Raw genomic sequence first — 15,229 nt, 5'->3', positions numbered from 1 at the left:
CTTAAAATTTCTCTAATGGGTCATTAATGAATCATAAAATGAAACAAAATCCACAAAGAATGGAGCAGAAAACCTTCTTGTTTTTATTACTTTGAATACAATCAATACAATGAGAGACCAACAACAACAAAATAAGAATGCTCTAATATACTAAACCTAAATCAATAGGCAACATAATAAGGAGTATAACAAAAAAGTGGGATTGCATATGGAATTTGACCAAATCTAATCATCTTCGACTGACAGACCTTCATCTTCATCTCTATCTCCATGGATTCAAGGTTATTTCAAAAACTATATAAGAATCCATCACAAACCACTGAATCCATATCAAATCGATGCATCACCTCAAAATGCGCAGAAGCTGTGAGTAAACTATCGGATCCAGCGTTATGCTTCGATCCAAATCGTTTTTGATTATGCAAATACCCTAGTCTTTGAAGCCCAAGTTTCTTATCTTCTAATCCTTCACAGAATCGAGCCATATGTTTTAAATCCCTCACAATTCCCAGCCCATTCACCACCACTATCGCGAATTCCTCCATTGATTCTGGAAAGACGGTGATCAAACCCATCGCTTTGATCAGATACCCAATATCGTAGAGTTCATGGAAGGTGACCCATCTAAAAACGTTATGCTTTCGGATGATAGGTAGGAATGCAACAAATAATCTGATGGGCATTCCATCTTTCTTCAGTTTTTTTAAATCGATGTCGTTCTGTTCTAGAAACGAAACAAAAGAAGAGCCTTAAGCGTCGGCTTCCGAGTCGAAATCAGAGAAATTGAAATCCCATGTGCCGCTGATATGACCAGAATCATCACAAGTTGTTATACACAATTGAATCAGTTTCATTTGGTTGACATTGAATCGGAAGTCATCGTAAATGGCTTCTTCAATCAAACCCCGTGGAGATTTTCTGATAAAACCAGCAAATTCTGTGTCGATAGACAGAATTGAGTGAGATCGAAGGCATTCATCGAATTTGGAGATTTTGGAATCGAAATTCGAAACCCAAACTTGTCGAATCAAAGGTTCTCTTCTCGAACGTGCTCGATTTCTTCTACCCATTTGTAAATGTTCTTCGTGAAATCAAATCGGTATGAAATTGATGATGATATTTGTTTTCGAAAACTGAAACTTTTGGATCTGATTGGGAATTTTATAAAGTGTTTCATATATGGAAAAAAGATTTGGAAATCCTAATAGATGTAGGATACCTTGGGTGATAAGGGAGTGTGATTTTGAATTTCCCGCCAAAAGAATAAGATCGTTTTCGATTTGGAAGAGGACATATTTGATTATGATCTTTAGTTTAAAGTCAGAGCGTAATTATTCAACGGGAAAAAATTTATGGTCAAACAGACGGGAAATAGATAATAATGATAAAGAATTAATTATTTGGATTTTTTTTAATATTATAATCTCATTTTTGTAAGCTGTATCATATGAAAAAAATAGAAGATAAAACTAAAATTTTAATAAAATAAAATATTGCACAAAAGATAAAAAAAAAAAATTAATAAAATAAAAATTTGCATAAAAGATAAAACTTGGTTTGACTAATATACAAATTAGTCATATAATAACTTTGCCAAGATTCTTAAATTTAAAAAGTTCAGCTTTCTTTAATTAATTTTTAAATTATTTTCTCAATTGCATATCGTAGTTATATTTAATGATTTTTTGAACTCATAAGAAAAGTAGTTATTGGAGAGTTATAATAGCTTAGGGTTAAAATTATTAGTATAAAAATTGTATGAATTGATTCAAATAAATGAAAATTTTATGGATTAGATTGATTCATAGGTTCACTTAAAATGATCCAAATCAACATGAATTTATTATTAATTTTAAGAAGTATGTATTTTTACTTATTTTACAATTAGTACATTTTTTTAAAGATTTTGTTTAATTAGTTTTTTTCTAGATTATTTATCTCTAACAACTACAACTCCTAATTTTTTTAACACTTTAAAAAGGAAATTTTTATAATATTGATTGAAATTGAGTTGTCAATCTTAATTCAATATATGAAAATAAGTAAATAAAAATTTTACATATTGACATTTTACTTATTTTTTGAAAAAAATTTTAAATAAATGATTTGAATAATCTAAACCAACTCGATCCAAATATTTTATGATTAGGTTGGGTTCATTATTTAATAAGAATTATTATTAGGGGTGTTTAAAAAATCCAATGATCCGAAAAAACCAATCAACCCAATCCAAATATTTTATGATAGGTTGGGTTCATTATTTAATAAGAATTATTAGTAGGGATGTTCAAAAAATCTGATGACCCGAAAAAATCGATTAACCCAACCCAACCCGTGTCACACCCTGCACCAAATTACCCTCCTAACCTGGACGGAATGATGACTGCAGTAGGTACCAACTCTTTTGCTGGTACTTGCTGCCTATCTTACCTGTTAAATATTGCTCAAACCTTGAATACATACAAATTAACTCAGAACTTAACACATTTACATTACAGGGTTTCGCAGCATTGTTCATACATGGATAATACAACCTAGTGAGCCCCATAAAAAATACTAGTCACTAGACAGACACATGTGTACTAACTAACATAGAACTTCAATTACGCTTCCTTCAACCTGTTTCTTTGAGTGGCAGAGCAGCAGCAGAATAATATTTTGGGAACTGACCGCTACCTGAAAGAAAACATTTGAAAATGTGAGCTAGAAGCCCAGTAAGTGACTTAATAAAAATATAAATCTCATGCTCAAATCCGAAAGCTTAAAAACATAATACTGAAACTAAAGTATACCAAGCAAACGTGTACATAAAACCTTTAAAACCACCATTAAACATTATTATTCCTTAGTTGAGAATGAGCATACATCGCTCTAGCTCCCAACGTCTGTTACCGGCCAAGAGACCCATACTTCGGCCTCTCTTTGCTAGTATATAGCCTAGGAGACCCATACTTCGGCCTCTCATTCAGAACTACCTACGACACGTGGAGTTTTCTAAGTACCGTCAATACCTTAGGTACATTTATTCAGATACCTTTCTTACCTTCAGTATCCGACTCACTTAAGCTATCAAGTTCTCGAATAAAGCATAAAAAACTCTTTAGGATACCTTCCCGACCTTCAGTATCCCTTTTCATTATGTTTAGGAATACCAATGCATGTACTTTGACAATCTTAGGTATTTAAAACATAGTACATCAAGCTTCATTCAACCTTAGCTTTAACCCTAATGCATGCTTCATACTTTGTAAAATAAGTTGACTTAAATCATGTTGAACTAGCTTGTAAAAAACTATTAGCATGCGTTAGATATGGAAAACCTACTTGGAAAACTCATACATTAGTAACATCATTCGTTGATAAACATTCATAAGCATTAGCAATTCCAAACTATCCTTCTAGCCTAGGAGAAGAAATGACTGCCCTTATCCTTAGTTGAGAGTGAACTATTAGATCTAACCCTCTATGTCAACCTTAGTCGGGGAGAACCCTTTTGCTCAATCCCTCGACGTCGTATTACCTACATGCACGTGGTTATAAGTACCGTCATACCTTAGGTACTTGACTAGGATACCTTCTCATTGTCCTTCAGTATCCTTAGAATACCTTCTCATTGTCCTTCAGTATCCATCATATAACTAGTCATAAACATTTAGTTGAACACTAAGGCTTATTGCTCAAATCATCATACTAGTTCATCCATCGTACTGGTTCATCATAAAAATGGAGTTACTTAAACATGCTGAAAGTATTTGGACAAGATAACATATTTAAATCATGTCAATTCCATGGAAAACACGCTTTACTTAGCATGCAAAATAGCTTCAAACATATGTTGCTTGGCACTTCATTTAAACACTTAGCATGAGAAATAACTTCAAAGAAATCACAGTTTCTAATCATTAAAATAGTAAGTCATCACATAGTAAATCACAGCTCGTTGGCCTCTTAACGGGTTATACGCCTCTCCTAGCTCTTCTTGGCCTGGAAGGACATAATTCCCGGTTAAACTACTTAGAATTCTTAGCAAAATACCTCAAATAGTTCATTTACTAATGGAACTTTCATCATCAAAGACAGCTTTACTAGCGAGATTCTCCTCATGAGCGAGATTCTCCTCATGAGCAAGATCCTCATGAGCGAGATTCTCCTCATGATCAAGATCAAGCTTTTCCTAGCGATACTCACCTTACCAGCGATACTAGCGGTACTCACCTTACCAGTGATACTAGCGATACTAATGGGATTTCCTTCTAGAGCGAGATACTCAACACAAAATTAGCAATATTTCCTTCATAAACGAGATCCTCATTCTCTATATGAGCTGTTTGCTTGTTCTTCCCAAGCAGCTGTCTACTTATGCAAAGATTCTCTGTTACAACTTCAAAAATTCATAACTCCAAATCCAGCCCTCTTTTGAAGAAACTTCCTTCTATAAACATGTTTAGAATTGAGTTAGCAACATTACCTTAAAGTTTCAGCTCAAAATTCCTTGTCGTTTAATTTGAAGATTCAAAAATTTATCATTGGCCCCAATTCAAGCAGCTGCCTGCTTGTTCAACAATTTTCAATTTAAAATTCAAAATTATATAACTCGATTTCCAGGCCTCATCTTAAAAAGTTTCATTCTACAAAGTTGTTTATAACAGAGTTAGCAATATTATCTCAAATTTTTAGCTCAAAACGCTTCGTAATTCGTTCTGAAGCTTCAATTCTTCACTGATGGCCTAGATTCACTCGAGAAACGAACCCTTCGCCTTTATTTTTCCCCTCCGGCCTTATTCCGGCGAGTTTTCCTTCTAGCAGCACAGCCAAAGAAAATAAACACATAGAGCTTTCGAATGCCACTGGAATTACACAAATAGCCTAAGTAGTTTGTCCAAACCGACCCAATGAATTCGACCATCTTGCTTATATTACCGCCCAAAATCTAGCATGAACCCTCCTTGTGCCACATGGCCCACTATTGGTGATGAAGGGCTAGGATTTAGCAAATTTCCTTTTGCTAACTTCACTCACAATATTACTTGAACCCTACACCTCATTATATGGCATGGTCTCGTTCATATGCTTATTATGCATTACATCATCAAGCATGACCTTTCTTAGCCTAGCCGAGTTTTGTCCTACGTTTATACTTAGCTACCCAAGAGCCTATTCCTTCTTGCTTCCATCTACTACCTTTCCTAAGAAAATCCGAAAATCTAGATTTGATTGTCGTGTCATAAGAAAAAAAAAAAAGAATAGTGGAAGAAGAATAAATGGGGCTTCATTTAGCTCATTAGAAGACATCATATTACTTACTCTTACTTAAAATAATTAGAGTTCGGGTTTTACAACCCGTGCGGTTTGGGTTAGGTTATCAACTCATTTGGGTTGGGTTAGGTTTAAATAAATGAAAATTATATGGGTTGGGTTAGTTCATGGGTTCACCTAATATAACCAAAACCAACCAAAACCAACCCAAATTTATTTTTAACTTTAATATATATTTTTTTTTTATTACTTATGACAATTATTTGCACATATATTGATTTTAATTTTATTTAATTTCAATATTTTTTGAATAATTTATTCTTCAGCAATTCTTAAAAGTAGTTTCTTTGCACTTTAGAAACAAAGTTTTCACTATATAAATTGAAATTGAGTTGTTAATCTTAATTCAATATATGAAAATAATTAAATTAGATTTTTACATATTTACGTTTTACTTCTTTTTAGAACAAAAATTTAAATAAATGACCTGATTAACTCGAACCAACCCAACGTAAATATTTCATGATTGGGTTGGGTTGGGTTTATTTTTTAATAAGGATTATTTGGGTTGAAAAAATTTACAACCCGAACAATTGGATTGGGTCTAAAAAGTCTTTCAACCCAATCCAACTCATAAACATCTCTAATTATTAAGTTGAAGAACCTTACAACCGAACAATTGGTTTGGGTTTAAAATATGTTGGGTTGAGTTGGGTTAGGTTCATTATTTAATAAGATTATTAGGGTTAAAGAAACTTACAATTAAAGAAACTTACAACCCAAACAATTAGATTGAGAGGACCTCTAAATTATCATGAAAATGAACCTTACAAAATAAGGCAAAAAAAAAAAAAAAAAANATCTTAATTCAATATATGAAAATAATTAAATTAGATTTTTACATATTTACATTTTACTTCTTTTTAGAACAAAAATTTAAATAAATGATCTGATTAATCAGAACCAACCCAACGCAAATATTTCATGGTTGGGTTGGGTTGGATTTATTTTTTAATAATGATTATTTGGGTTGAAAAAATTTATAACCCGAACAATTGGGTTAGGTCTAAAAAGTCTTTCAACCCAACCCAACCCATAACCATCTCTAATTATTAGATTGAAAAAACTTACAACCAAAAAATTGGTTTGGGTTTAAAATATGTTGGGTTGAGTCGGGTTAGGTTCATTATTTAATAAAGATTATTAGGGTTAAAGAAACTTACAACCCAAACTATTAGATTGAGTTTAATATATGTTTCAATCCAACTCACGAGCACCCCTAAAAATTATCATGAAAATAAACCTTACAAAATAAGGCTAAAAAAAACAGATGTCTAAAGTAGACTTGGACCCAATATCTACATGGACAACTAGTCATTGGCCAATTAGATTTAATGTTAACTTAATTTAGGATTAGAAAAACTTACATCCTAAACCTAAGAGGAAAATGGAAATCTTTGGTCATTCTACTTATAAAGTATAATTTCTTCTTCATTCTATAAAAATGAAAGGCTTATTTGAATTGTCTTGGAAATTTTATTTTTTTTTTTCAAAAAGTCATTTTTATTTAAATACTTTTGATAAAAAAAATATATTCAAAATAAAACACATATGTTTGATAACTCTTTCTCAATCTTTTTTTTATATACAAGTTTTTTTGTTTGTTATACGCTAAAAAGTATTTTTTTTATTAATGCCAATTTACTATAAAGACAATTATAAAATATTACAAACTAATTTAAAATAATGGAGCATTAGTATTTGGACGTCTGGTGTGGTCTCTATCAAAAATGACCAGCGACGGTGGTGGCTGGAGTTAGCCAACAACAGTGTGGTCCCTATCAGCGGTTGTTGGAGTTAGCCAATGGAAGCCAATGGTAGACAACAACATAGCGGAAGTGAGGTAGATGACCTTTGAGGGCATTTTAGTAATTATACGAATTATACAAATTAGGGAGATATTAACCATTAAATACTCAAAATCATTTTTTAAAGTTAATTTCAAGTGTTTATCCTAAACCAACTTATTTCGTACATTCATTGTTCCAACAGCTATTTTAAATGGTTCCCAAACTTCAACTTTTTTCAAAATGAATTTTTTCTTTTCAGTATTAAATTCTTAAAAAGTTCAACCAAACACACCATGAGCTTGCTACTTCAGACTTAAGCATTTGAGTAAGTTGAGACACTTCTCCATTTTGTAGGTAAATCAATGCATAATTACTCTTCTCTATTTTGCAAGTTATTTTTTTCTCCTTTCACCATAACACGTCTAAAACAAGGTAATCTAGCACACAATCATAGATGTTAAGAACAATGTTGTAACACTTTTGCAGAATAATATAAATAGAGGTAGAGAACATGAACACAGTTGTAACATCGAAATTGGTAACCCAGTTCGGTAAAATACCATCTATGTCTGTGGGTAGTGTACCTAAGAAAGATAAATCCATTAATATAAAGTAAAGCAATTACAATGTTATACTTATCTGTAAAGACAAGACAATAACAATGATACATGCAAAGCTCTACTTCTTGAATGATGCTTAGACACCTTCTAAATACGAGACTTCCTTTAATACACCTCAGGATCCTCCTAAGTATGAGTACATTAGTACATTAACACTTAGGCTCTGCCTTGAAAGAACATGATAGCAGAAGCAATTTGGATAAAAAAAATATTCTAACTACACTAATTTCATAGATTAAGCATGCTTGTTCACAAAAAAATATGGGTTTCAGAACAGTACCTTTGTAGCTCAAAATTCTCTCTCTCCACTTGATGATTTTGATCACAAACATGTCGTGCACCAATGCTAGAGTCTTCCCTGCTATTCTCTGGCCTTAGAACAGATTGTGGGATCCAAATTTGTGATGAATTTCAAGGAATTTTGGAATTTGGGTGTTCTTGATTGGAAAATATTTGAGAGAGAAATTTTGCATTAATTCACCATGGAAATCCTTCTTAATCTCATCTTCTTTTCTTCTATTTATAGAAGAAGCTATGAATGATAGGATTAACAACAAATTGACAAAAAATTTGCCAATTTATTTGGTAAAATTTAGGTGGCAAAATGTAGGTTTAGAAAGTGTTTAAGCAAGAAGATTAGTAAAAAATCCAACTAAATTCACTAACCATTTTAAATTGAATTTCTTAAATTCAAATTTTAATTGAATTTCTAAAATCCACTTTGAATTTAAAATTAATTCAAACAAAACAAGTTTAAATATTTAATTAAACCTTTTAATTAAATGATATTTAATGAAACCTTTTAATTAAATAATAATTAATTAACATTTTAATTAATTAAATATTTTAATTAATTTAACTTAATTTAATATAAATATTAAATTAATATTTTCACACTTAATCCCGACTTCTCTCAAAAATAACATTTAAATAGAATTTAATATTTCCAAGCTTCTTATTATTTAATTCATAATTAAATGATTAAATGACTTTTGATTTAAGTATATCATATATAACCAACCCTTATTCCTTTAATTGAATTTGAACGTTTCAAATTCGCTCATCACACTGCTCTAAGATTTAACCCGATATGAGCTAGTTTGGGGACCTAATTGACCTATAGATCATGAGCTCCAACGATCTGAGTTTAACCGACTAAACTCTTTAACCTAGTTAATCAACATTCGTTAACTATCGGGACACTGCACTAAAGCCCAATAATTGCACTCTCCTCACTATAGTTATATATTTCAATCCACTTGATATAACCTTGATCAGTAAGTCGATTCACAGATTGTTCATAATTACAATTGGGTTAAAATTACCATTTTACCCAAATAATTACTTTTTGTTCCTTAAGTTTCGATGATCATCTAATGAACAACTAGTCTGTTATCTAACCACCAAACTAGGTCCGTCTCAGGCCAGCGAGAGGGTAGGGCCCATTGTTCAAGACTAAAAGTTAGCACTTAATAAAACAACCTTTCTACTATCCCTAAAAGTAGATAGGAGCGAATTCCATCTCGTACCTAGACATGTCCACGGCCGGCCCCGCCCCCCTATACCATTCCCCGTCCATGCGAATTTTCCCGTGGGGAAAATTTTCTCGCCTTTGTCCTTTTTTTTTTAATCATACTTTTCTAGTGCAATTCTAAATGAAACAAAACATTTCTTATTGCAAATTTCAATAGAATATTATCAATTTTTCTATTAAAAACATTTCAAATTTCATAATCCATCAATTATTCTCATTAAAATTCAACATAAACTTAAGCAATAAAAACATCCATTCATAATCCATCAATAATTCTCATTAAAATTTTACTTAAACTTAAATAATAAAAATATCCATCAAAATTTTTTTAAAGAAAAGTTACAACATGACAACAACAACATATTTGTTTAAGACACAACACAACATGACAACATGACAACATGACAACATGACAATAACATAACCAAACCAAGCCGCCGTCAACGAGTTTCATCCAACTTTGTAAGAGATGATTCCTGAAAAATAACACAAATATTGTACATATTAATAAAATCAATATTAAATTAATAATAATAATAATACACGAACTTATAACTTACATCATCTGGATCTCGATCCTCAAAAACATTTTCCAAAACTTTAGCATCTATAGGAGTATGCTTATCTATTTAAGACATGTCAAAGAAAAATTAGATCTCAAATTGTAAATAATAAAAGTTTATTAAATAAACTAAACAATAATACTAATTCATACCTTCCGCCCATAACAATTCTTGAGTACACATCAAAACTTCCAATAAATTTTCATGAATTTGAGAACAATGTGGACCTACATGTCTACCACCAATACTAAATGCAAATTCAGAAGCAACAGTAGTGACGAGAACGACTAGAATATCTTTTGCAATTTGATACAAAACTACTTCACTCCATTCAACTTCCACCATTGCAAAATGTTAAAGTCATCCGACCGCGGTAGAAGAGATTCATCCAAATAATGATCCAACTCTGATTTGACATTATCAAGATCATTTTCAACATTATTAATAAATTCTTCAAACTTGAGATATCGATCTTTCCTATTAACAAGAGCATTTGAACTACTACTTCCATCTCGCCTTGAAGTTGAAGAAGTACTAATTGTAGATGTAGAACGTTGAGGTTCTTCTATTGTTCTTGAATTTGAACTATAAAACTTCATCAAATCACAACACAAGTCTCTAACAAGTTTAATTTCAACCGTATGATGAGATCCATAGATTTGAGGAAAATAAAACTGGATCAATCTCATCTTAAACCTAGGATCTAATACTGTAGCTATTGCCAATACACCATGAATCACACATTATTATTTTTCAAAATTAGCAATCATTCTTGATGCCATTACTTGTACCTCCTCAATATCAGAGTTAAGCCACTTAGAAAGTTCGAACCTAATTTCACAAACTTCTTCAAAAAAGATATTGGAGGTTGGATAATTTGACCCAGAAAACAACTCAGACATCAAGTAAAATGGTTCTAATCTATCACACATTTCTTTTGCAAAATTCCAATCAGTATCTGAAGAAAGATAAGTGTATAGTGGTTCAAGTTGTTTTAGATGAGGAAATACATCCTTGTATTCCAAAGCAGTTTTGAGCATCACAAAGGTTGAATTCCATCTTGTAACACAATCAAGACATAGTTTTTTAGTGCATGGAATTTGTAATTGATGAGCCCCTTCTTCAAAATTTTCCTTCCTTTTTGCCGAAAGAGTCCTGAAATGAACAGTACCTCTAATCTTCTCTATACCATCCAAAATTACAGCCAAACCATCTTTCACTATCAAATTCAAAATATGTGCACAACAACGAATGTGGAACAAACTTCCATGCAAACACAGTGTCCTTAATCTAACTTCCTTAATAAAATGTCAACCATTGCATCATTTGTTTGAACAATAATCTAATGTTAAGTGGATAATTTACGATTATGTTCCAATAAAAAATTCACTCCATTAATGCTTCAGAAAGTAACTGTCCAGTATGTGGATGTGGCACCGTGTACAACCTAGCTATAGTAGTATTATGTAATAATTATGTTAAAATGAAAACTACCAAATGAACAAAACAAAATACATAACAAATAAAAGATTAAATTACCTTAAGAGTCTGCTTTGCAGGACCTAAGAATCATCAGTAAAATATGCGGTGGATTACCATGTATTCTTTCTTCTGGCTAGATGAGCCACATAGTCCGTAGTAAGAGCAACCCTACTTCTATTGTTTTCCAAAAACTTCATTGTTTTAATTCTCTCTTCTTCATAAATTTTTATTATATCTCTCCTTATCGTGGTTCTTGAAATCATCTTAAACAACGGTTGAACTGTAAAACCCGAACCTTAATTACTTTAAGTAAAAGTAAGAAATGAGATTTCTCCTAATGAGTTAAATGAAGCCATGTTTTAGGAGGGTTAGAGGATGGAAGCAAGAAGAAATAAGCTCTTGTGTAGCTAAGTGTAAACCCCGAATTCTAAGTTCCTAAACAATTATGTTTAGCCAAAGGAATGATATATTAAATATTTAATAAGTGAAAATTCATGTTATTTATAGAAGTTGTGGAGAAAGGAAAAGAAAAAAATATTAAATAAAGAAACTCACTTATTGGTTTGGCACGTGGCAGTTAATCCTTGAATTCGGGAAGCGGCAGGAAGATTAAAAGGAAGAGGAACTTCGAAAGTTTGGTTTCGGCAATCTACATTAACAAATTTAGTGAAATTGGTGTCATTTGAAAGCTGGGAGAATCTAGTTTTCAAGATTGTCTTACCAGAGGAAAATTGCAGAAGAAGAAGAACAGAAAGACTATTCTGCTGCTGCTTTGCCACTTAAAGAAACAAGTTGAGGGAAGCATAATTGAAGACCTATGTTAGTTTAGTACACATGTGTCTGTCTAGTGACTAGTATTCTTGATGGGACTCACTAGGTTGTATTATCTATGTATAAACAATGCTGCAAAACCCTGTAATGTAAATGTGTTAAGTTCTGATTTATTATGTATGTATTAAGGGTTTGAGCAAGGTTTAACAGGTAAGATAGGCAGTAAGTGCCAGCAAAAGAGTTGGGAACTGTTGCAGTCACCATTCCATCAAGGTTAGGAGGGTAATCTGGTACGGGGAGTGACATGAACACCACTCAAAAACTTTATAAACCCTTTGTGTTCAACCATATTTATTGGATATTCATGTAAAATTATAGCACAAGCAAGATCTCTTCTAGAAACTTCATAATCAAAGATGGTCGGGTTTAGGACTACTTTTCTTTCACTAGTTTTAGTGGGTCTCAAACATGATTGTCTAATGTCTCTTTGTCTCTGTAAGGGACAAATTTTGAAATGGTAATGTAAATGCTTTGTCCCATTTTTAGATTCCCCTCCAAACTTTTTTCAACAATAATTACATATTGCTCTCATGGTGTCATTAATTTTTTGTCTTTTATAATGATTCCATACAACTGACGTCAACCTATTACTTTTTAGTACATCCTCATTATTATTGGTATCTAATGTGATAAGCGTAGATCGATCATTACCACTAGAAATACTGTTTATTGGTGTTGATTCACTTATGTTCATAGATGTTGGAGTTGAACCACCTTGTTCTAACTCATTATTATTCGATAGAGTCATTTTCAAATTTTACCTACAAATAGTTAAATAGTAACATTCAAAGATCAAACATACCGAAAATTTCAGACATACAAAAAAAATCAAATTTGAATTTCTAACAGATCAGATTTCTAACCATTCAGAAATACCAACATTCAAAGATCAAACATACCAAAAATCGTACATGCATTCAGATGTATAACCATTCAGAAATACCAAAAATCAAACAAATAAAATAACTATAACTCATTAAAGTTGGGTTTAGGTTGTATCACATTCATACTTGAAATCATCTTTTATTATTCTTTAAAGAAAAAAAACAGTTCAATCCAAATAACTTTTTTGCCCCTATTGATTCCTATGAACAAGGTTTTATAAAAAAAACTGTTTTGTGAAGCATGTCGAAATAAATCAGAATATGAATGGATTAAAAATTATTATTGTTCTCTTAGAACTATTAAAAAAAGTTATTGCCTCTAATGTGTAAGCCGCAAATGGTAGACAAGAATAGGAAAAATATCAATTTATATCTAAAGCTTTGGAGGTTGTATCAAATTTGAGACTTTAATTGATATAGCTTCTTAAAATTTAAGGATATTAAATGATATTGGTCTAAAAAATATGTAAACGTTGTATAAAATTGGTTAAATCTAAGTTTAAGATCTCTGAGTATAGATACACTTTATTTAATTATTTGTCACAAAAAAGTCGGAGTTCCTATTTGGAAGAGAATTAACGTTTGCATTAATTACGCAGGGTTTGTGACATGGATTGAATTAAAATAAGCTCAGATTAAACTCTATTTCCCAACAACCCAATTAAAACTGTGATTAACATTTAATTAAATTCCACTTCTCTTCCAATAACAAATCCCAATTGATTAATACTAATCTTTAATCTCTATAGTCCTTTTTAGTGATTCAAACATAAAAAAAAGTTGGTGGAAGTCTAGTAAACCACCAAAGCATGTGAGTAAGTGGACGTAATTTGATCTTAAAATTTCTCTAATGGGTCATTAATGAATCACAAAATGAAACAAAATCTACAAATAATGGAGCAGAAAACTTTCTTTTTTTTATTACTTTGAATACAATCAATACAATGAGAGACCAACAACAACAAAATAAGAATGTTCTAATACACTAAACCTAAATCAATAGGCAACATAATAAGGAGTAAAGTGGGCTTATATATAGAATTTGACCAAATCTAATCATCTTTGGCTGACAGACCTTCATCTTCATCTCCATCTCCATGGATTCAAGGTTATTTGAAAAACCATACAAGAATCCATCACAAACCACTGAATCCATATCAAATCGATGCATCATCTCAAAATGCACAGAAGCTGTGAGTAAACTATCGGATCCAGCGTGATCCAATTCGTTTTTGATTAAGCAAATACCCTAGTCTTTGAAGCTCAAGTTCCCCATCTTCTAATCCTTCACAGAATCGAGCCATATGTTTTAAATACCTCATAATTCCCATTCACCACCACTGTCGCGAATTCCTCCATTGATTCTGGCAAGATGGTGATCAAACCCATCGCTTTGATCAGATACCCAATATCGTAGAGTCCATGGAAGGTGACCCATCTAAAAACCATATGCTTTCGGATGGTAGAGAGGAAATTTGAAGCGAATAATCTGATGGGCATTCCATCTTTCTTCAGTTTTTTTAAATAGATGACGTTCTGTTGTAGAAACGAAACAAAAGAAAAGCCTTGGGCGTCGACTTCCAAGTCGAAATCAGAGAAATTGAACTCCCATGTGCTGCCGATATGACCAGAATCATCACAAGCCATTATACCCAATTGAATCAGTTTCGTTTGGTTGACATTGAATCGAAAGCCGTCGTAAATGGCTTCTTCGATCAAACCCCATGGAGATTTTCTGATAAAACCAGCAAATTCTATGTCGATAGACAGAATTGAGTGAAATCGAAGGCATTCATCAAATTTGGAGATTTCGGAATCGAAATTCAAAGCCAAACATGTCGAATCAAAGGTTCTCTTCTCGGACGTGCTCGATTTCTTCTACCCATTTGCAAATGTTCTTCGTGAAATCAAATCGATATGAAATTGATGATGATATTTGTTTTCGAAAACTGAAACTTTTGGGTCTGATTGGGGGTTTTATAGAGTGTTTCATATATGGAAAAAAGATTTGGAAATCCTAATAGATGTAGGATTCCTTGGGTGATAAGGAAGTGCGATTTTGAATTTCCCGCTAAAAGAATAAGATCGTTTTCGATTCGGAAGAGGACATATTTGATTATGATATTTAGTTTAAAGTCGGAGCGTAATTATTTAACGGTAAAAAATTTATGGTCAAAGGAAATAGGTAATAATGATAAAGAATTAATTA

General features: G+C 31.9%; 2 pseudogenes; both read right to left on the bottom strand.

The window, feature by feature from the left end:
• Positions 1–161: 161 nt before the first annotated feature.
• Positions 162–1,070, bottom strand: LOC120073605 (annotated as a pseudogene).
• A 9,499-nt stretch (positions 1,071–10,569) lies between these two features.
• On the bottom strand, positions 10,570–14,906 carry LOC120073604 (annotated as a pseudogene).
• Between the last annotated feature and the right edge of the window lie 323 nt (positions 14,907–15,229).

Source organism: Benincasa hispida, chromosome 3, assembly GCF_009727055.1.
Source record: "Benincasa hispida cultivar B227 chromosome 3, ASM972705v1, whole genome shotgun sequence".
Lineage (NCBI taxonomy): Eukaryota > Viridiplantae > Streptophyta > Magnoliopsida > Cucurbitales > Cucurbitaceae > Benincasa > Benincasa hispida.
The sequence above is the reverse complement of the archived record's forward strand: the minus strand, read 5'-3'. Positions and strand labels throughout refer to the sequence as shown.